This window comes from Indicator indicator, chromosome 6 (assembly GCF_027791375.1).
Source record: "Indicator indicator isolate 239-I01 chromosome 6, UM_Iind_1.1, whole genome shotgun sequence".
NCBI classification, from domain to species: domain Eukaryota; kingdom Metazoa; phylum Chordata; class Aves; order Piciformes; family Indicatoridae; genus Indicator; species Indicator indicator.
The window spans coordinates 22,542,705-22,569,581 of record NC_072015.1 but is presented as its reverse complement, the minus strand read 5'-3'; positions in this window follow the sequence as shown (position 1 = coordinate 22,569,581).

Below are 26,877 nucleotides of genomic sequence, written 5' to 3'. Positions count from 1 at the left end.
GTTTTTTTGGGTGTTGGCTCGCTTCTGCTGAGATGGCATCAGGACAGTGAGGGATGGGGGAGTAGCAATCTAGCTTGGGCTTTTAGCTTGCTTGCTTCTGCTTGCTGCTGCTTTCTACTGCGCTTTTTCAGCAAATAGGCTAAGGTAATTTTGCATCATTTCTTTATCTCAACCTGGAGGGGTTTTTATTGATACTTTCCCCTCACTTCTGTGTTGGGGAAGAGCAGGCAGGTTAACCCATTTACTGTGCATTAACCTGTTACACTCACTTAGATACAGATATAAAACTATATAGTGTGCTAGCTCTACTCTCTGCTTGTAATTTAGTGCCATTTCCTTTCAGAGAGAAAATACTCAATTTTGGGGTTTTAATGTAGCACACAACTGATTTTGTGTCCTTTACTGCTCTGTCAAGGAATCATATATCCTCCATCTCGTCTAGGAGGCCTGTGAAGTGCTAGTTCAGGAGTTATTCTGCATGTTGTGAACTTCTTTCCCAACAGTACTTAGTTCCTTTGAAGTTAGTTTTATGTTCAACTAACATGTGCAACTTTGGGCACAAACCAGTACTTCACCTCCAGTTTTCTACAGGATACTGTCTTGTCACTTTTTACATGTTTCATGACTTTAGGTTTGTCTCAAATGCTTACAGTGTTGGGCCACATAGTAACGTTCATTGCTGCAATTTTTCTAACTGCTTTTGAAAATTAGATTGGTGCTTGTGGCCAACATTTCCCATGGAGAAGGGGAGTGATATACCTTTTAGGACTGTTTTTCCTAAATACAGGAAACTAAAAAGGAACAAAGTGGAATCAAATGCCTGTATGCATGTAAGCATGAATGTATTGGGAGACTTTGACCATAAGCAATCATTGTGTATTAAATTCCATACCTAAATGCAATCAGTACATATTGAATGTGTTATGTAAGCTGTAAATGACCACCCAACCAGGATTATGGTAAAGACTGCATAATGCTGAAAAATATTACATATTCTGTAAGTATAGAAAACTCAGTACGAGAAGAACTCATTCCTAGTGGTAAGCATTTGGATACATTTCTCAAGAAGAGGTGATGCAGAGACTATATTTTTAGACATTATAGTGGACCTCTAGGGGTTTTCTGATATAAATCTGCCTTGTGTTAGGTTTTTTCCTTTTTTTTTTTTTTTTGGTAATAAATGTAGCCTCTTGTTTTCTGTACATGTTTATTTTAAAGTTTTATTTGTTGTCATCTTTTCTTCAATTTTCACAGATTCACTGCAACTGGCTGCCAGTTTAACTTAAAAACAAAACCACAAGCAGCCTCTACTTAGTGTTATTTCCTTCTTACAATTTTGTACTTTGGGGTTTTACTCAGTTTTTTATTACAGAATGAAAGATTTAGACCGTTTCACTCTAAAAGGACACCAACAACTTATATTAGATAGTTTTAATTCCCTCCAACCATTCCCTATTGTTTAACACATTTTCCGAGATCCTAGAAAATACCATTTCTTTCCTTATTGATTTTTTCTTTACTATATAACAAAGCATTGATTTTCTTCTCTCTATCTTCTGTTTCTAATGGTACTTAAATTAACATGGTTCATTTGTATGCCATGTTACCAGGACTAATGCATTCCTCTTGTCAGACCAGCATTACCAATAATAGAATGTAGGACCCTCTACTTAATCAGCAACCTGATAGATGGTGTGCCAGTTGACAAGAGAAATGGTTGGATTTAGTCTTCCTTTATGCCCTTGGGCAAGTCTCTTAATTTAGCCTACTCTTAAATTCTACATGCACAGAGTAGGGAAGCTATTTATCTATCCCATGCATGTTTGAGGATGATAAACACCTACTAGTGAGTGTTACATGTGCTCAAGTACCTCTTGCAAAGGCATGACACACAATCTCATTATTTGGATTCAGAAAAATTAACATGTCACAGTTTTGCTTTCATGACCTCTCTCATATTTGCAGTAATCAATACCTTCTTGAAGCTGCAATATTCATCCTCTTACTGCAAAGTCTTTTACTTTACAGGTACTATTCAGCATCACTGAATAAAATTTGATTTTACAGAATAGATAGGATTCTAAAACTCTCTTGAAAAGAGTTTGCTACCACTTATTTTGATTCCTCTGAGTTTCTTTCAGATTTCTTGCTAATAGATGCTAAATAGACCAGTGTTACCATTATACCTTCCAGGATTATTAGGTATACTCACATTATGCCAGATTACCTAACATTTCTGTGACTCAGTGTTGTGGTTTAAACCCACCTAATAGTTAAGCCTCACAGCCACTTATTCTTCCCTGAAGGCATGGGGGAGAGAATCAGGAAAGAAAAAGTGAGAAAACTTGTAGTTTGAGGTGCAGATAGTATATTTAATATGTAAACCCAAAGCAGTACATGAAAATAAAGCAAAACAAGGAATTAATTCACCACTTCCCATTGGCAGGCAGGTGGTCAACCATGTCTAGGAAAGCAAGGCTTCATTATGCTTAACGGTTATTTGAGAAGACAAACCCCATCACTTCAAATGTCCCCTCCTTCCTTCTTCCCTCAGCTTTGTATGCTGAACACAATGTCATATGGTATGGAGTATCCCTCTGGTCAGTTGAGGTCAGCTGTCCCAGCCATGTCTCCTCCCAACTTCTTCTGTACCCCTAGCCCACTCACTGGTGGAATGAGGAGCAGAAAAGGTCTTGACTGTGCAAGCGCTGCTCAGCAGTAACTGAAACATCCTTGTTATCAACACCAGGACAAATCCAAAATGTAGCTGCATGCCAGCCAAACCCAGCATACTTCCCATTATGAAGTAATACTTAAGTAACATTTATTTATTTCCCCATTTTCTTTATGTCTTGGAATATCTTGGGCTTTTTCAAGTTTTGTTTTGTTTTTTCCCCCCAGTAATCAAAGAGCTGTTTCTGTCAAAATAAGCCCTGCCAAAAGAAAACATCTGAAGATGTTTTCATCTCCAGCAGAGCTGGATACCTCCAGACCTGGTTCTGTAGGATTTGTTCATTTATTACAATTCCAATCCACATTGTAAGTCCATGAAGAAACAGAATTAATTGACCATGGCCTTAGATAGTAATCCTTTAAATAGAGTGGCTTCCTCGCTGGAGGAAGACAGGTGTAGAACTACACAGTCTAGTAATAACAGAACTTGGAAATTTATCAGCAAAGAGGATCTCTATTGAGCACCACTGACCTGAAATGTTCCTGAGCAAAATGCCAGGACCAGATTTTACAAACTGTTTTCCAATAAGTAACTCACTTGAAATTGTTTGTTCTTAAAACTGAATCTTTCTAGAGCTTCATTTTCCTTATTCTAATGTTGTACAATACTGCTGTGGTTGACATTTATAAGCTTAGGGGTGAGAAAAGAATGGCATTCTTATGGACAAGATATGAAGAGAATAAAATGCTTTAAGTGATAGAAAAAAGCTTGTTAATATTTTTCTTTCATTAAATTCTGTATTGATCCAGGAACGAAAATATTGTGAGATTGAATACAGTGAAGAAAACCAAATTTAGAGGAAATCCATGTTAAAAGTAGACTAATCCATTAATGCAACACTGCAATAGGAAGCATGTCGTATATCAAGGTAGTAGTTCATTTGTAGTCTTCAAAGACAGTTTTGACAATAAAATTGAGCACCAGAAGAAACAAGCACCACCCAATAGAAAATGTAGTGTAAGTGAATCATTCATGCTTGTCAGAGTTTGCTGATTCTGTGGAATGTCTCCTAAGCTTGAAATGTGTTCTTAGAAGCCTGAAAAGAAGTCTTAAATACTGCACTCAAATTCACAGTCAGCACATTATCTCTTTCTTTTCCTTGAATAATAAAAGTTTAGAGCTCACTATTTACAAGTGTTTATTAAATGGCTAATTAAAAAAGGGCATTTCTAAAACTGAAATTATCTCCAAAGACACAGACTGTAGCTTAAAAAAAAGTTCTCTCCTGTGCAGTACAGCATGGACCATCTAAGTCATGTGAGACCCTTTAGCAGTTATGGCAATTGCATACAAAGACAACTTACAGAAAATTGTTCCACACAGACGTCAGATCTTTAGGGGTACCTGCTATGCAGGTGGTCAGCTTGTAATGAAATTCTTCCCAGGATGAGAACCATTCAGTTGGAAAACTATTTATGTATTTAATTCTGTAAGGCTGATACTGAACTGTGAAACTTCTGCAAAAGTAAATTCACACCCAGGAAAGAACCCTATTGGTAAACTGTTGTGAAACAGGCAGGTGATTCAGCTCATGGGATTTACAATCCCAGTGTATAAACCATCACTAACATAAATCATTGCTGACATTAACTAGCATCCTTAATTATAGTGCTAGTAAAGACAGTGGGGGTTCAACTGGCACCAAAAGCTGAATAACCTTATTTTGTGTGTCATCTTCATTCAGCCAGAAGTACAGTACAAGGGTAAGCAGTGTAGTGGCATGTTGATTTGTTATGCAGATTAAAAGGATATTTCCATATTCATCTGAAATATTGCACCAAGACTAAACCCCTTTCAATATTTAATTAAAGGCAAGCCATATATGACAGCTCTGTTAATGGGCCATGAAGCACCTCTTACAAGTGGCTCTGGCTGCTATGATAAGCCCTAGGTTTCAAATGTTTGTAGATGCATAGAAAACAGTTGTGTTGATGGAAATCTCTTAGCTAAAGAACAGTGAAACTGTTTGAAAATAGACTGCCTTGTGTCTGCAATGAATGAAGATATAATAAACAATATTACAGAATCTTTAATTGTTTGCAGCAGCAAATAAACCACATCTCAGGATAGTAGTGTATAACCTTGACAGACAGAGAGGGGTTGTAATATTAAAATGATAGAGGAAAAATTGCAGATGGTGTTCTGCATGTCATCAAGCTTACCTAAGGCAGTCTCAGTCCTGGGAGTGGAGACAGTTCAGGCTAAATGATCTCCTCTGGTCTCTACCAAGCAAAAAGAGTTTTCCCCCTTCGTACTATAGGTAGACAACACAATCACAAATTCAATCTGATTAAAGTTGAAAGCAGTCAATTAATTTAAAAGGAATGAAGTCCACTTGGAGTAAACTTCACAAGCTAAAGTGAGAGATTGATGTAGCACAGAGAAAGGATCAGATTAAAGTGGTAGAGCTTTGCAATAAAAGTGAGGAAGCCAGCAGCTGGGAAGTCAGCCTGTGAAAAAAAGGAAAGGATCAACACTTCTTCATCTGGAGGAAAAAAAGAGAAGTTACATAATACACTGCAGTGAGTTTGATTTTTTCCTCTTCCTGGCTAGAAAGCCTTGATGGGAAAAAAAAAAAATAAACCAAACCATCGTGAATTCATCCAGCTGTCCATAGGTAGGCAGGACTACAGGACTCTGAAACTGTGATCAGTTCACTAAAATAGGGCATAAATACTTGTGCTTTTCAGTCTGCTCTGGAGGTCTTGTAACCTACACAGCTCTGGAAATGTTTGAACTCTAGTCATCTCCCTGGGTTTATCCGATGTAATATGGACTCCCCTTAACACTCTATAATCTTTGATATTTGTCTGTCATGTCCTGCACGTTATTTCCATGCTTAAACTTGTATGAAGTACTCAAAGAGCAATTTCATGGCTGGTTTCTGCTGTGCATGATCAGAGAAGTTCCTCTATTACTACTGAAAGGGGTTTTTGAACATCTTCATACCTTTTCTTCACTTTGATTTTGTGTAAAAGGACCAGAGCATAACCTCACATTAGCATGGAATCTCTAACAGAATGCTGTCTCCTTGAATTAGGTAGAGTGCATGTATTTGCATCAACATTTAGTATAAAAGACACACTTCATGCTGTGTAAGTGTGTTGGTGAAGTCAGATAACTTCCATCTCACTGACAAGCTCTGTCCCAAAGAAAGGGATCTGAATAATCCATTATATAAAGGGAAACAAAAGTGCAGCATGTAAAAAGCAGTGTATTTAAAGTTTGTGTGTTTAAGAGACATTGGAACAAGAGCAGGCATTTAATACTCTAGTTTTACATCCAATCAAAGGCATCATTCTCTAGTGGTAGTAAACAGTTTTGTGGTACTTTTGAAATGTCATTGATCTTATTTTGTAGTTCTCAGAACTACAGCTGTCTTTTACTGCCTAGCTGGTGATCAGAACTTGCCTTTATTCATTCCGCCATCTGGGTCACAACAACCACATGGTAAGGTACAGACTTAGGGATGTGTGGTTGGAAAGCTGCCACTCGGAAAAGGGACCTGGGGGTTCTGGTTGACAGTCAATTAAATATGAGTCAGCAGTCTGTCCAGGTGGCCAAGAAAACAAATGGCATCCTTGCTTGTGTTAGAAACACAGTGGCCAGCAGGAACAGGGAGGTGATCATCCCCCTGTACTCACATCTGGTGAGTCCATACCTTGAGTATTGTGTTCTGTTCTGGGCCCTTCACTAGAAGAAGATCATTGAGGCTCTGGAGCGTGTTTACAGAAGGACAATGAGGCTTGTGAAGGGCCTGGAGAACATGACTTGCAAGGACCTTCTGGGCTTGTTCATTCTGGAGAAGTGGAGGATGAGGGGGGACCTCATTGCTCTCTACAACTGCCTGAAGAGAGGTCAGAGTGAGGAGGGAGCCAGCCTCTTCTCCTTGGTGTCAAATGACAGGACTAGATGAAATGGTTTCAAGCTGCACCAGGGGAGGTTGGGGCTAGATATCAGGAAGTACTTCTTCACTGAAAGGGTTATCAAACACTGGAATGGTCTGCCCAGGGCAGTGGTAGAGTCACCATCTCTTGGGGTGTTAAAGCAGCATGTGGATTTGGTGCTTACAGACATGGTTTAGTGTTGACCCGTCAGTGCTGGGTCTAAGGTTGGAAGGGACCTCTGAAGATCATCAAGTCCAACTCCCTGCCAAAGCATGATAAGGTCAAAGGTATGTGAAGGTCAAAGGCAGCCTTTGGCTGCAGTGACCATGAGATGGTGGAGCTCAAAACCCTGAGAGAAAAGAGCAAAACAAAAATCAAGATCATAACTCTGGACTTCATGAGAGCAAATTTTGAACCCTTCATGTATCTTTTTGGTAGAGCTCTGGAGGGTGCAACACCTAAGAAAATGGATTGATATTCAAGGATCACTTCCTTCACACTCAAAAGCAATCCATCCCAACAAGCTGGAAGTCAGACAAACACGTCAAGAGGCCTGCAATAAGAAAGGAGCTTGTAACAAAAATCAAACAAGGACTGAAAAATAGGAAGGACTGACGCAGACTAGCAAAGTGCTGTTTCATTCAATACAGGGACCCCAAATTTGAATAACAGTGATATTTATTGGCTATTGAGCTTTAGTTTAATGACAATGGATTTTATAATAGAGAGCTTCCCATTTCTGATAGTCTTAGAAATCCCTGGTGATATGATTATTTTCTTGACATTTGAGATAGGAGTTTACAGTCAGGGGGCTCAGAAGAAAAGCAGAAATTAAATAAATGCTGAAGTTAACCTAAGCAGACAAGAATTTTATTTTATTCTACTATTTACAAACTTTCACTCTTTTAATACAGCAAAGAACAAGGGTTAATGATATTTAATGGATGGCCTGTTCTGTACCTCTTGCAGAGCTCCTCGTTAGTTATACAGTGTAGAGAGTTACCAAATATTGCTCTTTTTTTACTAAAATTTCCAGCTATCATGTTGAAAATCCCTCGAGTTTCAATTTTTTACCTATACTTGTTGCATTCTCAGGTCTGAAAAATACCACAGTTTCAGCCACTGGTGGCCAAGAGGTAAAAGAGAAAGTATTTCCTTACATTAAAAAAATCAATTGTGGCCTTTATATGAGCAGCATCACAGAAAATTTGTGGCTTGAAACTCCTAAAGGTGAACAATCGTTTTTCTGCTGAAGACCATGATTTAAGTTGAGAATTAAGAAACTGGGGGAATTACTTGACAACAAGGTGCAACAGATCAGCACAGCCAGCCCCTTCTGCAGCACATTTTGAAAGCATGCAGCTATGATTCCCAAAAACACAATGACAGTGTTTAGTACCCAAATCTGTCTTTCCAAATGAAAAGTCTGACTCCTTCAATGTATTCTAACTCCTTTGAATGTATTCTTCCTGTGCCAGATACATATGTGTGAGTGACTTGCCTGCGTTTTCTGCTGCTCCTCTCCACATTACAGCTCACTCAGGCGAAGTTGAAGAGATGAATTTTCTAAAGCCGTATGTTCATTTCCTGAAAACTCAATGAAACGGGAGGACTTGGGTATCGTCTGTGTGAACCAAAGCAGTGTTGTTCTCCTCTCTGTGTCCAAACAAAACCCCCAAAATCCCAGCGCTTCAGGCCATATGCAACATATGAGTTGGCACCAGATTCTTGCTTGGCAAGATTTCTAGGGATGGTACTTTGTGATGGTTTGAAACTGTCTTTTTAATTTTTCCTTGCAAAATTCAGAACAGAGAAAGTGAAAGAATGTAAATAAGTCACTATTGGGTGTAAGAAAGCAAAATACTGATTGTTCTAAACACTTCCATTGGATAGATAGAAATGTTTAAGAACTATTACCCAAAACAAAGTAGGCATTCGGCACATTCTGCGTTCGGCAGTGGGGGCAGTTGCTGGGCTGTCTGGCTGCTGTTTCTTCTTCTCTTCTGGCTGAAGATAACACACTGACCTTGGCAGCTAAGTTAACAACTTTCTGCTTAACTAACTCTGCTTCTCTGTCCAGGGGGGTCTGGGGGGGAAGCTCCTGGGAGAGAGAGGCCCCTTTGGGAGGGTCCCCTTGGGGGGAAGCAAAGGGAGATCGGTTGTGCTTTTTCTGTTGATTGTATATATTTGTGAATGTTGTGAATTTTGTATATTTGTACATATTCATTGCATTTCATTGTAGACTTTAGACTCTGCTTGTAAATACAGCTTTTCATTTGCTTCCAGACTGAGCTAGTCTGGTTATTGTTGGTGGGGGGGGAATTTCAGCTCACACCGACACATACTTAAAATAAAACTGAAAAATATCCCACAGCCACAGCAGGCAAAGACTTACATACAACTTGGCTGCACAAACTGCCTTAGAGGAATAGATACCCTGAAGAAATTCTTATACATATATTCACTTTCAGCATTTTCCAATTCATTTTCCTCTCTGAAATAGAAATCAACCCTGTGTAATCTTGTTTTCGACAGAAAAGCATATATAGGTTTAGTTTTGCATCAAAAAAATCCAAATTTGTCACACAAAACCCATAAAAAGAGGGCAAAGGAGGCCTTGCTTTGTGGGCAACATCATTCTCCTGATGTCTAGCCAAAGGTTTGTTGAACCCTAAACTGATTTATTTTCTGTGTCAGCATAGCTCTGAAATCACCAAGACAGAAGGTGTGTTCCCCTCTTTTTCCTCTGCTGGAAAGAGGGCAGGGAGAAGCTCCTTACTGAGACTTCCCTCACAGGGACTGCTCCATGCTGTACTTCATGCAGGTTTTGGTATAGAGTGCACCTCCCCCTTCCTTCACTTGCGGTCTGGCTGAAACATGGTGGCAGAGGCACAAATCTCTTTTCTGCTACCATCATCACGTTATTAGATTTACTCTTTTAGGAATCCTAGTTTGTCACTATATTTTTTTCTACATGAGGTAGGCTACCAAAGTAAGCAATCTGACCAGTGCCTGTACAACAGCCCTTAATGAGCTGAAGGATGCCAAGAATTTCCTCCTGTGTCATTGAGGCCAGAGGAGCAGAGAAAAGCCCTGCTTAGCTCCCAAAATCCAGAACAGCAAAGAACATGCTTAATGAAATCAGAAGACATTCTTTTCTGCCCATGGGAAAATCCCTGTATTCAGTAAATAAAAAACACCATGAGAAACACTTTAAAAAACTTTATTTATGCAAGGAAATAATACATTTTAAAAAGGGGTTGTAAACAAATATACCTTTTCTTTCCCATTAATGTAAACTCAATCTAATACATGTGTTTTGTAGTCCAGAGAGAAGTCTTGCCCTCTCAGAAATGAGCTCATTTGTCCAGGGTAAATTAGCTACATAATTTGCATTCTCCAAGTGCTGAAATGCTTTGGCCTACATTATATATTATATACTATTATATATTCTCTCAGGTTTGGATGACTGAATTTTTGCTCTTGTTTTGCTTTCATATTTAATAAGCTCATGATATTTGAATTGAAACCACTGTGTCATTCCATGTGCTTTCAGACTTGCTAGGAATGATGAAAAACATTTCTGTCTTGGCAGCTGCAAGCTCAGAGATGCATGAGACAACATGTCTTATACCTTGAGCACAGGGCTCATGTAATTGTCCTTGCCTTATATCTCCCTTTTCCTGACACTGATTCTCACAGCTGCTCTTGTGGTCCCCAAACAATAAAGAAGTTACAGTTCTGTCATGAGGCTTCTTACTGGGGAAGCACAGCTAGCTAATATTTTTAGCCCACTGCACTGTAGCATGCACTGCAAAGGCATGTACCATGGGGCTAAAGACCTAGGACAGACTAAGTCAAGACTTAAAAATGCTGTTCATTTAGCCAGTCCTGCCTGAAAACATCAGGGTAGCAATTGCTGGATCAAGGCTTGCAAGCATTCAAAAGTTAGAGAATAAAAGACCATTTATTGAGGTTTAGTACATAACTGTCTCTACAGTGATCTGCAGGGGGAAGCACAGATTTATCAGTCATATTTTTCTTATTTCTTCCTTTTGTGGTTGAATGTTAGAAACAGAGGGTTGACTCTGAGTAGCAGTCATGCTCAAATACCCAGTTCGAGGTATATAAACCCAATGCTTGCTGCAACAACTTAGTCACTGCATAGATCTGACCTGACCCTTATCTCCAGGCCAGTGGTGGTAAGAGCTGCAAGGGGCTGAGATTGGGCTGGATCAGTGCATGCAGTGGCTTACCGGTTAGAGGGTGAGCAGGTTCCAGCAGTGAGAGCTGCCAGATCAGTGTGGGATATTTAAATGCCCCCAGGGAGTGCCGGTCAACAGAGCATGGCTCGTCAGGAAGGGCATGGTGTGGTAGTTTGAGCGCCTGTTCGCGCAGTAGTTCATGCAGGCAGGGCAAGCAGGCATCGGAAGACTGTCACCAAGGATACCAGCCCCAGTGCTTGCTTTCTTGCTTTCTCTTTCTTTTGCTTTTTTCCCTTTTTTTTCTTGATTTCTTGCTTGCTTGCTTGCTTTCTTGCTTGCTTTCTTGCTTTCCTGCTTGATTTCTTGCTTTCTTGCTTGCTTTCCTTATTGCTATCTTGATTGCTTTCTTGATTTCTTGATTTCTCGCTTTCTTGCTTGCTTTCTCAGTTGATTGCTTGCTTTTTTGCTTTCTTTCTTGCTTTGTTTTTCTTGCTTTCTTGCTTGCTTTCTTGATTTCCTGCTTTCTTGCTTGCTTTCCTTCTTGCTTTCCTTCTTGCTTTCTTGATTTCTTGCTTGCTTGCTTGATTTCTTGCTTTGCTGCTTTCTTGCTTGCTTTCATTCTTGCTTTCCTGCTTGCTTTCTTGCTTGCTTTCTTGATTTCTTGCTTGCTTTCTTGGTTGATTGCTTTCATTCTTGCTTTCTTTTTCTTGCTTTCTTGCTTGCTTTCTTGATTTCTTGCTTTCTTGCTTTCTTTTTCTTGCTTTCTTGCTTGCTTTCTTGGTTGATTGCTTTCATTCTTGCTTGCTTCCTTCCTTCCTTCCTTGCTTCCTTCCTTCCTTGCTTCCTTCCTTGCTTTCCTTTCTTTCTCTGTTTTGTTTGCTCCATCCTCTCCCTTTCTAAAAGTCTTATCTTGATATATGACCTTTTTGTGTCTTAATTTCACTCATGGGAATGTTCAAAAGGGACTGTGTGTCCTTCCTAACTTACAGACCAAAACAGAAGCATCAGGGAGTGCGAGTCAGAGAAAGACTGGTGGAGTCACATCCTGCTTTCTCCAAAACAGGCTCAACTATCAGTTAGAGCTCACAATGAGGGTGAATGAAAACAGGTCTCCACTTGATGTAGCAGGTGACTCCCCCCGTGGCCTCCCACACATTCCCAGTTGCCCCTACATAACAGGTATGGGGGTCTGGATTCTGAGGGACAGTCAAACAATGACGAAAATGGACATGCTCCCAAGGACCTACCAAAGGTAAGGCAGTCAGCACCACACATCAAGACTGCCTCTACCAAGAAAAAGACACTGTTGGAGGTGATTCCCTTCTGAGAGGGACAGAGGGTCCTATTTCCTGACCTGACCCATCCAACATGGAAGGCTGCTGCCTCCCTGGGGCCTGAGTTAAGGACGTGGCAAGAAAGATTCCCCATCCTGCTGCAGCCCACAGATTATTACCTGCTATTGACCTTCCAGATAGGCAATGATGAACTAGAAAAAAAGAAAACTGAAGGCTGTCAAGAGAAACTTCAGAACCTTAGATCAACTGGTCAAGGGAGTGGGAGCACAGGTAGTGTTCTCCTTCATTCCCCTAATAATTGGGACCAACCCGAATACATTGCAGAAGACCCATGAGATGAATTCTTGTCTTTGAGCCTGGTGCCACCAGCAGGGCTTCGGGTTTTTGGATCATGGGTCGATTTATGTGATGCCAGGCACGCTGGTGATGGATGGGATACACCTCTCCTAAAAGGAGAGAAGGATTTTATCACAAGAGTTGGCTTGGTTCATTAGCACAGCTTTAAACTAGATTCGGAGGGTGAAAGGGGAAGGACCAGGCTCACTGGAGACAAGACTGGAACACTTGTGAGGCAGTGTGATGCCTCCACTGCTATCTCAGGGGAGGCAGGGGACAACGGGCCATGTGATAAGGAAGATGTAAGGGCCATTGATAAGCTAGGGCTCACAGTACTGCCTGGGAGCAATCAAACAGGGAGTAGGCCTCAAGAAAACATGCACCAACTGAAGGGTATCTATGCCAGTGCACAGAGCATGGGTAATAAGCAAGAAGAGCTCAAAGCTATAATTCGTCAGGAAAACTGTGATTTATTGCCCTGATAGAAACATGGTGGGATGAACCACACACCTGGACTGATATGTTGGATGGCTATAGGCTCTTCAGAAGATCTGGATGGGCCCAGAAGGAGAGGTGGTGGGGTGGGGTGGCCCTGTATGTTGGGAAAGACCTTGACTTTCTCGAGTGTGATAATGATGGTGATGATTGGGTTGAATACTTCTGGGTAAGAATCAGGACAAAGCCCAACAAAGCAGATGTATAGACCGCTCAACCAGGATGATGTGAGAGATTGGTTCCTTCTTTTTGTCTCAAGTTGCTGCACGTAAGACCACTGACTGAAACCGCCTCCATGACCATGGAGTGAATTTCAACCAAACTGCAAGATGGGAGGCTTCCTGTTTCCTCATTCCAACCCACCCATGAAACTAGAGGCTTCCTGCTTTCCACACGTGGAGCTAATGCTGAGAAAGCAGGTTTAACCCCTTTGACATGGAGGGGCTCAAAGACCCCTGAAGACCACCTGAGACACCACAGTGATGGTATCATCAGGTGGGTGTGATTAAGCAAGATCATTCTTGGAATATGTTAAGTGGTTCTCTGAAGGACGTGAATATACAATAAGGAGGACAGATAAAAGGTGAAAGACCACCAACTTTGGACAGAATATTCCCCTGCCAAGCTGGAAAAGGAATCACCAGGTCCGTGGTGGTGGTACCTGTTGCACCTGAACTTTTCTTTTCTTCCTTTCTCTCTCTTTCATGCTCTCTCTGTCTCTTCCTTGCATTTGCTTACTTGTTGACAGGCAAATAAAGTTACTTGGCACTTGGAGGTTGATGAAGTGTTTTATAGGTGTCTGGGGAGGGTATCAGAATCACTAGCCCTTGTTCTTGTAGGGGGCTTCAACTTAGCAGATATCTGCTGGAAATAAAACACAGCAGACAGGTAGCAGTCCTGGAAGTTCTTGGATTGCTTGGAAGATGGCTCCCTAACACAGCTGGTGAATGAGCCAATGAAGGATAGCTCTCTACTAGACCTGCTGCTTGTAAACAGAGAAGGACCAGTAGGAGATGTAAAAACTGGTGGCCACCTTGGACAAAGTGACCACAAGATGGTGGAGTTTAGAATTCTTAGTGAAGTTAGGAGGGGACTCAATAGAACTACATCCTTGGACTTCCAGAGGGCAGACTTTGACTTGTTTAGGAGACTGGTTGATGGCATTCCCTGGGAGCTAGTCCCAAAGGACAGGGAATCCAGAAAGGCTGGACATTCCTCAAGAGGGAAATCATCAAGGCATCAAAAAACAAGCCATTGGGGCAGAAGAGTGACCTGGCTAAGTAGAGACCTTTGGGTAGAACTCAAGAAGAAAAGGAAAGTCTACTGGCTATGGAAGAAAGGACAGACAACTCAGGAAGAGTACAAGACTCTTGCAAGGATATGTAGGGAGAAAATTAGAGAGGCCAAAGTTCAACTAGAACTTAATCTGGCCAATGTTATTAAAGATAATAAAAAGAGCTTTTATAAGTGTTAGATCTAACTGGTGACTTCAAAATATCATACTTTATTTATATCAGTAATCAGTTTAGTAATCAGTAATCAGTCTGAGAAGCTTTGTATGTAGACACCCAAAGAGAAACACAACACTATGGAACAAAAGAAAGAGATGATGAGCTGCTGCAAGATGCACAGGCATAAGGCTGTCGGGGCTGGATAACTCTAATCTTTATACACAAGCCTCAGCTGTTGGAATATTCATCTTGAATGCTCTGAGCTGCATGAACTCTTGTTCTATCATCCCATGGCTGTATGTCCTTGATCATTGACCCTCACCTTGTATCATCCTCTCTCTTCTTCCTCCTGACCTAGAAGTCAGGAGCTGCATTGCATGGTGCCAGCACCGTAGCACAGAGTTAGCCCTTCACCTGGGTCTAGCCTCCAAGGAACAAGTGAAGAAAAGAGATTTATTCAACCCATCCTGATGATGCTGCAGACCAGGGAAGCAAGCCAAGGTTTAAAGCAACAGCTGTCATGGCTGACCTGCCACCATCTGTGACTGACCAGCTCACACATGCTCTGAGAACATGAAGACAAGCACAACCCTTACTAGAAGCAATTTTAGCAGCAGTAAACTCCATCTTCATTCTTTGCAATTTGTCTTTCACTAAGTAAATATATCCTTGCTGTATAATTTCTTTCTTGCGTTGCTCAGTGATGTCTGACAGGTATTTGCTATCAACAGGTAATTCCTGCACAGCTACCCAGAAAAGAAGAGTTATTCTAGTAAGTTTACTGCATTAGTATAAAGGAGTTGCAAAAAATTTGTATGACCTAGTGCTTGTGTTCTTTTCTGGAGAATTCTGGGTTTGCCAGATGCTCTGTTCCTCTCCAAACAGTTCCAGCCCCTTTCCTTGCTTTCAGTCCTGGGGGTGAAATACTCACCAGACAGTGCCATGGCACACAGGAAGGGTGGCAAAGGCAATTGCTGGCTGACATGTGCATCATCCTCCATCTACAGAGGTGCTGCCCTACACAGTCTCACCTTCATTTGCAGTCCACTTGCTTTCCTTCACAATCAAATGGCAATACGTGTTCAAGAAGTTAAAGGCCTGAAGTATTACTAATATGGAAAAACTCCGCAGGACATTCAAAAGAATTTTTCTTGCCTATGGGAATCTTTTATAGCTAGCAGAAACCAGAGACTAAACTCCCTGGAAACGTAGTTCTACTTCTTGTAGTACTGCTGTTGTGGCCTTATGCTTTGCAGTCATGGTTAGATGGAAATAAAATACTCAAGATCTGTTTCAAAACTTTTGTATAACTTTAATATCATTGCAGTATTTGCTTTTGTCCATATTTTCATATTACCTGTAGCAAACTGAAAAAAATAACTATAAAATAACATTTAAGTATATGCCTGTGCCAGATAGAAGACCAAACCCACCCTGGCCTGGTTTTAAGCTCAAGGGATCTATTAGAGTAGAGGTTGTTTGGTATCTCCCATACTGACATCTACAACAACTCTCAACAGCTCTATTGAGATGACCTCATCCAGAGTTAGGCTGCCAAGATTTTTGTCCAGGCAGATTTGGGTAATCTTGCCTATTATTCATCAAAGAAGGGTTAATGAATTATTTTATGGCAATTTTTACAACTAAAGAGAAAAAACAGTGTACTAATTGCATTACTTATTAAGATAGTGACACAAGATTTAGGTGAATTTAATATTAATTAGTTATGCTACAGCTCTTTTCCAGTTCATTGCAAACAAACTATTTCTAGGCCATCATTGTAGCTCAGAAAAACACTGCTTCACTGCTTTAGGTATATCTGAAGTTTTATTCTTTCACAGTACCATGCCTTCTCTTCTTGCAAACCTTACAAGACAGTTTGTACTCAGTAATACAGATTATTTCCTTCCTATCCAGGCTGTTTTCAAACTCTATGCATTAGGAGAGAGAGTGAATTAAAGTAAAAAACAAAAATAATAATTATGATAAAGCCTTAATAGAAAGCTGAGAGATGTGAAACAAATGAGAGCTGTTGGAAATGAATTACTAGCATAGTAGCTGAAAAATCAGTCAGCTACTATGTGGGGTACATGATTTCAAATACCTTCTTATTTCATTTTCTCAGTGACTGCACATGTTAAAGCAGTAACAGAAATGGCACCAGGTCTTGATTGATAAGACATCTGAGAGGGTGAGAGCTCACATTCAGCTCCCTGTTTCTCTTCCCCTGATTTGGGGGTCCTTGGGGGATGAATGAACCAGTAAAATCCAACCACATACATAAGCTAAAATCTTTTCCCAATGAGAGGTGCCAGCATGTCAAGGAGTTGGCTTCTGCAGCATGTTCCAATCAAAGGGTGCCAATGTGAGGATGTTGTTCTCGGCACACATGGAATGTTATTGTTTTGCTCTGTGCAGTGTGCTAAGGAACTGGTCAGCTAAGGAATCATGCACTTTGCACACGTCCAGCAGCTGCCCTCAGAACAGTGGCTGCAACAGCTCCCTGTTTTTAAAGTATAAATTGCTCTTATTTTTCATTCTACACCTTTAATTAAAACAAATTCTTCAACAATAACACTTCCAATGAACTGGTATTTCTATTCTTAATTCAATGGAAACATTGAAATAAGTAGCCTACAGTTATACCTTTTCTAAAATTGGTGTATGAGCATTTGCATACTTTATTGTACATGTTTTAAACATTTATGACAAATTTTGGCTCCATATCACTGATAGTTCCACCTACGTAGAAGAGCCATAGCCAATTTGTTCACTTTGGTTGTTTTGTTAGAAACTTAATAATTTCAAAGGTCTGTAAAAACTGGGGATAAAAGACACTATATTATATTTAAAGTAATTGCACTGCAAGCACTTGTGGAAAATCTGAGAATTCAGCATATTATCAAGGTAGAATATGTAGGGAAAAATAAAGCCATAATCATCTAGATAATAAAATAAATATATTCTTACAAGAAAAATGCCACATGACGTTATGTGTGTTAGAAATACCAGCTAAACAATGACCCAGTCATTTGCATACCTTCTGAATACAAATGATCCAAATGTTCTGAGATGGTGATAGAAATATGCCTAGAAATAGACTTAGCATTCTTTACAGGGTTCAATCAAGGTATAAGCATTTAACCCAGAAGATTTTTTTTTAACTATACTGCATAATACTCTCATACAAAGATTATGATATTTACTCAGATATTATGTCCTACATATTTTATCTTCAAGGCCTTCAGTAGCTACTGTTATTTCAAAATATACTGTTTTCCTCTGTGGGAATGCACTAACAGGATTTTCTTCTTGCCCAAGAATCACAGTCATAACATTGGTGATTTCAGGAAACTGTGAATAAACTTTATACACCAAAATTAAATGTGTGTTTGTGTAAGTGCTTGGCATGTACAAATAATCAAAACATCCTATTTTATCATGGACTCTGCTGGAAATTATTAACTATCTGAGGACACTGTCAAACTGAATGTATATACATTTTATATCAGTGATTTTGACAGAAATTCAGGCCTCTACTCTTCTGCCAACGATTTCTAAAAGCATATGACTTGTAGAAGCACACATGAAACCTAATGAAGACATGGATGTTTATCAAAACGAGATGAACGTGTTCCAGCATATACAGTTTTTATTACGCACGTGTATGCCAAACACTGTAATTGACCTGGTCACAGAGTTTGTGATAGTGAGCTGTGACACTGCTCTCTGGCTCAGGTTCAAGGCTTCATTTAAATTTTATTTAATGCAGTTCTGTAGCTTCACGAACATCCTCTATTAAATATCTTCTTTCCCTCTTTTGTTAATTATGGCATAGTTTTGAGGCTGCCTTCTGTGCCTGAAGCTTTTACTTTACAGTTCATGGCTCACATATTCCCTTCTGCAAGGATTATGCTGTTTCACTGTGCAGCCATGACAAGCAGAACTATTAATAGCTCGATCCCTCATGCTGCACTTACTGGGCAATTCGTGAACAGCCAGAAGAACCGCAGCAACGTAGCACATGCCCTTCTGCTATGGCCTCTAACCAAGGCCATACTCTTTTACTCAACTTGTTTGATTACATACATCACATTTGTGCTCTTCCACATACCTGGTGGGGCTTCATAAGAAGAGGCATGCCACTCTAAAAAAAGCACCTATGGGAATTCAAAGCTGTGGTACAGTCTGTCATAGTGAACTGCTAAGTTTAAAAAAGAATGATTTACTTTTTCCTGTCTGCAACCGGGGCTGTTTCAAGGCACGATTAGAACTGGCAGCAAACTCTCAGAAGCCACTAAATGTCCAGAATCTTGTTCTCCCCATTGCTCATGCACCCTACAAAGCCAAAGGCACTGCTGCTTTGCTCAGATAAGAGACAGGAGCAGAGCTAGGGAATAAAATGGCAACCTCCCTCCAGTGCTTCCCAGCAGCGATCACAACCTGTCTCCTACCCTCATGCTGATAGGAGAGCAGACTCAGTTGCTCAGGAGGTCTCCCAAACCTGACTGTCTGGAGCAGTTTCAGCCTGCTGCTGTATAGGACCCCAGTACCTTGGTCATCTGTCCAGCCCATCCTCCTCCTCAGGTGATGGCAGAATCATTCCTGCAATCAGGATTCCATGTTGCCTATGTGTCTGAAAACCCCCAAGCCTAATTTGCATCAATCTTAGGTCTCTGGGTCTTTCTGTCATGCCAGCACTGGCTTTGCAGTCCAATGTACAGACATAGGGAAACTTTCCAAAATCCACTTTTTTTTCCGCAGTAGGTTTGTTCAAGGGATTAGAATGTAATTAACCTTTTGTTAATGACCTGTGGGGAGTACCAGCGTCCAGTTAACTAACCCTAATGAGCATTCCTTTCAAGATCATTTTGCATCACAGCTGAAATTCAGCAGTAGGTTACTTACTAGGAGAACAGGGGTGCTCTTTTGCTCCCTCTGACTAGGAGAGATACCTCCCAGCTGCAATATTCTTGCAGAACATGCAACTGGAAAACAGATAAATGGATTCACCAATCCATAAAGTGAGGAAATGACATTGGAAAAAGGTGCTATAGGATGTATAACCCTGGAGATGGGAAAGCAGGAGAAGAATATGCAGATTGTCCTCCCTTGATTAGATATATCTGGCCTAAACTGGCAAGTGGGAAAACCTCAGATTTTCTCAGTATTGCCAGCTGATGCAATTGAAAGATTACAAATAATATCTTTGTGAGATTATTACCACAAGCATCTGTAGAACAAGAAACAAGAAAAAATAAATCCATGATGGCATAGAGACTAAAGAAGCAGGGATGCCGAGGGAATTTCCCTTAATCCCTTGTAAATCCTTCCCATGCTTATTTATCCTCTCTGATTCCCTCCTTTTTCATAGATCCTTCCCATCCATTTTACTTAGAGAGCTTTCTGAAACTCAGGAAACACTTAGCTGAGAAATCCCAGGGAATAATACAGGAGATCCTCCTTTTTCTAGAAAAGTCTGTCTTGTTTGGAAAAAGCCAGGTGTGCGTGTATTTAGTTTGGCTGAGATGGAATTAGTTCTCCCTACAGCATCTTCTGTAGTGCTGTGTTTTGCAGTGATGTAGCTGGGTATTGATAACACATCAGTTTTTGGCTACTGCTGAGCCAAACATCAAGGCTATGCTTTTCCAGTATTCTTTTCCCCCAAAAGTAATCTGAGGAGTGGGCAAGATCTTGGGAGGGGACACAGCCAGGCCAGCTGACCCAAAGGGATATTCCATGCTATATGATATCAGCTCAGATATATAAGCTAAGTGACAGAAGGAAATCTGGGGGCATTCATTGATGGTGTTTGTCCTCTGGATCAGCTGCTACACGTATTGAAGCCCTGCTTCAGGGGGAGTGGCCCAATATCATCTGCTAATTGGAAATAGAGAACATCTTTCTTTGCTCTTGCTTCTGAGCATGGCCTTTGCTTTTGCCCCATTAAATTGCTTCTATCTTGGCTCATGGGCCTCTTGTTATATTTTCCCTTTCCCCTGTCCATCTAAGAAGGGAGGTGATGGAGCAGCTTTGGTGGACGTTTGGTCCCCAGCCAGGGCCAAACCACCACAGCGTGCAACAGCCACATTGGCATTTTTTATTTGATTTTTTCACAGAAAAGTTAGGCAGGCTCCACTCTGCATATCTGGCTTTGAAGCTGTGTCTTTTCATGCCTCCTCTACTTAAGTATGCAGTGAGAGCACCTGAGCAGCAGTTTCTGATGAGAAAGGGGGAAATTTGAGCATTTGTCATAGACATCATGGTCATTTTAAGAACTTGGCAGATGAAGTCCTCCTTCTGTCTCAATCCAAAGTGCCAGCTCCTACACACAGGACAGAGCCAAAACAAAAGTTTTTGGTCCTTCTTCAAGTGAGCCACAGCATGTAGCCAGAAGAATAATATTGCCAGAAAAGAGAATTTACAATTCATCCTTCAATAAATTCAAAGTCCTACACCATCCCCAAAGACATGGGCAGAAATGGTTAATGCCACATCTCAACACAGGCAGTTGGCAGTTGGAAAGCAATTCCTTGGTTTTGACTCACAAATGTGAGAAATAAGGCACTGGTGACTCTAACCAAATCAGACATCTTTTATAACTTATTTTGAATTAATCTCTCTTTCCTTTCCCTCCTTCTCATGTTGGGCTCCTGCTGCAGTTCATTTGCAATATTCAGCATATAATGAATGTGATTAGCTTCAGAAAAAGAGCTGATGCTGCTCATTGAAAGAATATTCTGCACTTCAGGGAGGAAAAAAAGGAGCTTGTGTGCAGAAATAGGGTGGAAGATTCAGGGAAGACTTCAAGATAGTTAATAACTTTTTTCGTGTTCTTATTAAAAATTTATCTATTCACAGGGGAAATACTCAGTTAGGAAACCCCTGTGGAACAAAGGGGGAACCCAGCAGGCCAGGAATCAAAATCTCTGCAATCAGCACTGATAAAAGACTGTTATTTTGACAAATGGGATAAAAATAAAAAGCACAAAAGGCTGCAGCAGGTGGCCTGAAATGGACACTGAGCACTCTTCTTACTCAGTGAGGACATGTTTGCCATGATAAGTCACTCATGATTGTTGGAGGTGATGTTCTCTGATTTCTCACTGCTTTTTATCATATTAGCAGTTACTGTAGATTGAAATATGTTGAGCAGAGCAAGGCTTTCAAGAGTTTGAGTGCAGCATTTTGATTCATTTCACAGACCTTCTGTTTTGAAAGAATGGTTTGGATGGTGGTGACAAATGGCTCTGTTTGTTTCAATTGCTCAACTCCAGAAGAACATCCAGATCAGTTACAGAAGTTGTAGGCTAAATTGAACATACTGATCAGTGTTTCACAGGCCTTTTCTTTGTCTGTCAAATGCATCAGGGAGTTACAGGATGTCCTATCTGACATTTAAGTCTTTACTCTCTACCATATTTCATTGTGTAGGTTGGCCAACAGGTTGCCCAAAGCTCTTATGACCCATTGAAGCATGGTAACTGGATTAGCAAACCCATGGAGTGTTACAAGGCCACACTCAGCAAGATCATCACTTACAGCATTGGCCCTCAACATGCAAAATTAGCACTATCTTCTGCAGAAGTGAAATTGCACATGCCCTAGGAGTTTTTATAAGCCAGTCCAAAGTAACACTGTAGAACGACAAAGAACAATGGAGAAAAGCCAGGAGGGTGGATGTACATCTGAGTTATATTTGAGACACTTCAGCTCATAGCATGCTGAAATAAATTGGATTAATTTCTCATCCAGAAGTTAACCAGAAAGCTAAGCCTGGATATTTAAAATATAGATCCATCTTTATGCAAATTTTCTAGGAAAGCCACATACTTCTAATGGTTAGGACATCTAAATATCCTGCAGCTACATTTCTTGCTTCACTTAGCTTGCACTGTGATGTTCAGTAAACCTGTTCAGCTCTCATTATTGAGGTTTTTTATCTATAAAGCAGGATTAAAATACTTGCTACAACCCCCTAAAGCACATGGTGGATGTATACATCACAGGATCGAAACAATGATAAATAGCCATTTTGAATCAATTCAGAAATGAAACAGCCTAAAATGGATTTACTATGCCAAATAACATCAGAGTAATATTTTGTACAATCAAAAACTATCTTAGTCCGTAGAATCTAATTGTTTGGGAAAAAATGAATTTTTACAGTCACTCTGAACACTTTTTCAAACTACCCATATGCATTTCAATCCTAAATAAGTTAGTAACATGTTGAAACTAGTCTACTTAGCACATTGTGATGCAATATTTATTAAAAATTAATCAAAACCAATCATAGAGATATTATCTACTAAGAAGACAAAAGCCCTGAAAAAAAAAAGATATTAGGAGCTCTGCTATATATGGAGCATGATGCTGACAAAAGCCAGCTAATTATTGCAGTTATGCCTCAAAAATTTATAAAGCCAGCCATTTCCCCAAAAGATGTATAGATCTCTTTTGACTCCACAAGGAGAAGAATGAATATCTCAGGAATAAAGCACCTAGATTCTCCACAAAAGGGTTCAAACACACAATTAATTCAGATCTTCATTCCTTTGAGATAAGTTAACTGGGAATTTACATGGCTATTTGAACTAGCATCCTGAATTCTGGGGTATGTCCCTGAGCTCTGAAAGGCTGACCATGAAAACCAGAGAATCTTCTGTGTTCCAAAATAGTTTTCCTCAATTCACTTATAGGCCACAGAAAAAATGCATAGTTATACCCTATCATACAAATATGGCCTGAAATTTTCATACCTATTTAGTGTTTAATTATCCAGTCATCAAACTTTAAGCTTTCAGAAGCTTCTAGTTGCTTGTCCCTGAAAACTTACTTTTCTGGTATCTCCAGTTGTTCATCTAAAAGTACTAGCTGTGGGTTTTTTTCCTTTGTGGTGTTTTTTTTTCTTTTCGTCCCCCCCCCCCCCCTCCATTTTCTGAGGGTTTATTTGCCTCAAAATAAAAATACTTTTCTTAGATACTTAGATAAATTTATCAATAAAGGTGTCTTTTATATATTTTTTTCTTTAAATTTCCTTCTTGTTTTAAATTCCTGCTTTTTCTGTCTCTTTTTGATATCTTATGTTTCTTTCTCTTCCTTCCAAATTAACTCATTGCTTTTCTGGTTTCTTAATCTTGTAATTTTTTAAATGTTACAGTGTTTGTTTATACTACGTGTTCTATTGGAGCAAGGGCAAGAGCAGTTGAAAAAATGATCAGAAAGGAAGAACACAAATCCATTCACTGTGTAGGAAAGAACTAAAAGAAAGAACAGGCTAATTTGAAAGGTAATGCAAAACAGGTAAGAGAGTTCACTGAGAAGTTACCAGTTCCTCTCTCTGCCTCAGCTTTTAGGATAATATTGAAACAATTAACATCTTGCACCAGTGAAATGTATGTATAAGCATTTAGGTGAATGCCCTTTGGGACATTAAAGTGTTATAAAACTCTAAGAGTCAAAGGCATTAAATTTCAACAGTATTTTTTATAAGAGCTGCATACAGGCTCTACCTGGTGCCAGATTAATTTTGTCTCCCATGCTGCATGTATGGACTTGTCTCATACCTGTATGTGTATATGATACTCCAAAGAGGTATCAGAGATGCCAGAAGTGAGCACTGACATAATTTTCTGTGTGCATTTAAGGCTGCCTTGCAGCTGTGTGGTTTGCTTTGGTGCTTCTCCTTCCTCCCCATCACTACATTCCAGTGACAAGGAAAGGCCTCTCTGGCTGGTTTACACTTCTCTTCATCACACATCACGCATCATTACAATCTGTTCACTACTGGAAAGGGATTTGTTAGCTTTGGACAGAGACTTTCTTCAAAGCCAAGGCAGAAAAGTCCACTGACAAAATGTTGCCACTTTTGGCCTGAATAACAGTACAACGTCACTTAAAGACCATTTTCAAATCTCCCTTTCCAAGCTAAAATCTTGCTTAGGAGATGGGCATCTTTTCATCCTCTAATGACAGTCTTCTCTTCCTTTCCCACAGAGGTGGGAAAGAAATAATTTTCCTCTTCCAGTTAAAAAGTTGAAAGAAAGAATATCTTTTAATCCTCTATTCTAAGAATACCATATGATTAAATTACAGTTAAAAATTGAAAGTCTTTTTCCGTGCAAAATCTAGGAGCATGTGCATGATTAGTTGCTTAAAGAATTCAAGTAACAAAAAAAAAAGTGATGATTGCTGTGAGGAAGAGTATAAACTAATAAAATCTGTGTGATGGAAACCAGAATTGATGGTAGCAAACAAAATATAGACATGAAGCCAGACAGCCTGAAAATTCAAAATTGTTAGCAAACGCATCAATTCATCCTGTTAGTAACAGAACCCACAAGAAGAAGGGCTTCAGGTTATTAAAAGCACTCTCAGGTGAAATGAACATTCACAGATCTCCCTTCTTTCAGCTCTGCTACAGCTCTCTTTTGATAATTTATGCCCACCCAGTCTCCAGCACATTGTGCCTAGTCATCCATACAAACATAAAGTAATCAAGAACCTATAATAAATTAATCAAGCCATTTCTCCTGTCTCTGAGGAATAAGAAAGGGATTAGTTTTTATCTCTATTTCAAACACTTGGGTGACAGCCACACAAGTATTTTAAGGTAAATAAGTGACATGCAGCTTCATTAAAGGAATGAAAGTATTGAAATGCATGGGTGCAGTTCAGCACTTTGATTGCAGACTAAGCAAAGTTTTATTCAACTTTTGCTGCAGCTAGCACAGACATGCTTATATATTGCTTCTCTTTCATTTTGTCACATTTTAGCTGTCTCCTTTCTACCAAGCAGCATTGATAGCAGTGATGTTCCACCAGTGAAAAGGGGTAAATGGCTCGTCCCTGAGGACATACACTGAAAACCAGCCTAGAGAAACAAGAAATATAATCAATACAAGCATAAAATAAACTAATCTATGGTTATGCCATAATTACAATGCAAAACCAGTGAGAAAGGCAGTTATAAACAACCCCAAGTAACAGTTGACTCAAACATTCAACTGAGCAAATTTTTCAATGCTGCACTAATGAGAGGACATTTATAATCAGGGTTGTGCCTTCACCTGGTTCTCAGGCATGCAAAAGCTGGCTGGTTTATGACTGCAGCCTGCTTAGCCCCTGCAGAGGGAGCAGGAACACCTCATTATCAGAGGTGGGAGATTTGCAAGAGGGAATATTGGAGGATTCATAGTTGATTAAACACGTCTCTTCTCTCCCTCCATCATAAGAAAATGAGAAGGAACCCAAGGATTTCTATCACAGAAAATATCTTCTGAATAAAAAGCACCTAAAGGTGTATTTTATTGTAACAATTGTTTCTTAGGAAATTCTTATGACAGTGCTGGCAGCCAGTCCTGCTGTGGAGCAATTGCATAGTCAAGGCCAGAAGCCCTAAGGGCCTGACAGTCAGTGGCTTTCACAAAATACCACTGTTTCAGTGCAATTGAGAGAGGATTTTTGTAAGTTTTGCTTTAATTACTTTCATAAGGAAAATCTGCTATCATTTCCCCCTTGTTCCTGATCTTGCTATTTGTTTCTTTTTTCCTGCTGAACATGGTTTAGAAAGTAGACATTCATTTTAAATAATTCAATTACTCCTACTGCTGTGCAGTTTGCCTTAAACTCCCTGTTTCTATGCCCAGAGCTATGCTCAGGGCAAGAGAAAACTTCTAATTAGTTGGACAGTTTTGCTCTTTAATTATAGAAGATCTTTGTCTAGAATGACATTTTCAAGCAACAAGGAGAGGCATATTAAAGAAAGATAACAAAAAAACCCCACAATCTATAAAGGCAAGAGCCTGAAATCTTGTACTCCTTATTCTGATATAATGTAACCCATTATAGTAGTGTCGAAGCAGATTTAAAGCCTGGGGGGTGGAAGGGAGAACAGATAGCATGGCACATTGGAGAGTGTGAGATGCACAGCTTTTGCCAGTACTGATTTTTCTAATCTCCAAGCTCAATATTTATCCTAAAAACTGTTCTCAGTTTGCTTAATGTCCTTACAGGTATGGCCAAATCTTTAAAAAATAGAATAGTAGAGACCTGTGGAAACAGGATGATGACTAGAAGTATTTTTTTTTTTGTCAGCCTTGCTCTCTTGTTTCTCATGCAAGGGTGCTTACATCTCCCAGGAAGGTTCCCTGCTTACTTACACTCTCCATCTAACTAACTTTTAGGCATCATTTCTTTCTTTCTCTCCATCTTTTTAATTCCAGTGGCCTACCATTGTCCATTCTTCTCCAGCTGTCTTTGCAGTCCCCTGCCTACTGTGATTTCCTTCATAACAGATCTGTTCTGGTTTCTTTGCTCTTTCTCAGTTTGTTTTGCAAGCCAAGAGCACTGTGCTCTAAAAATGGCTTGTTCCTTTTTGAACACAACACTGTGTTTAGGAAGTGCTCCTAAACACAGCTTGGCACTTAGAGCATCATAATCAGCGTCCTACTTCTTAAACTGAAGATAACA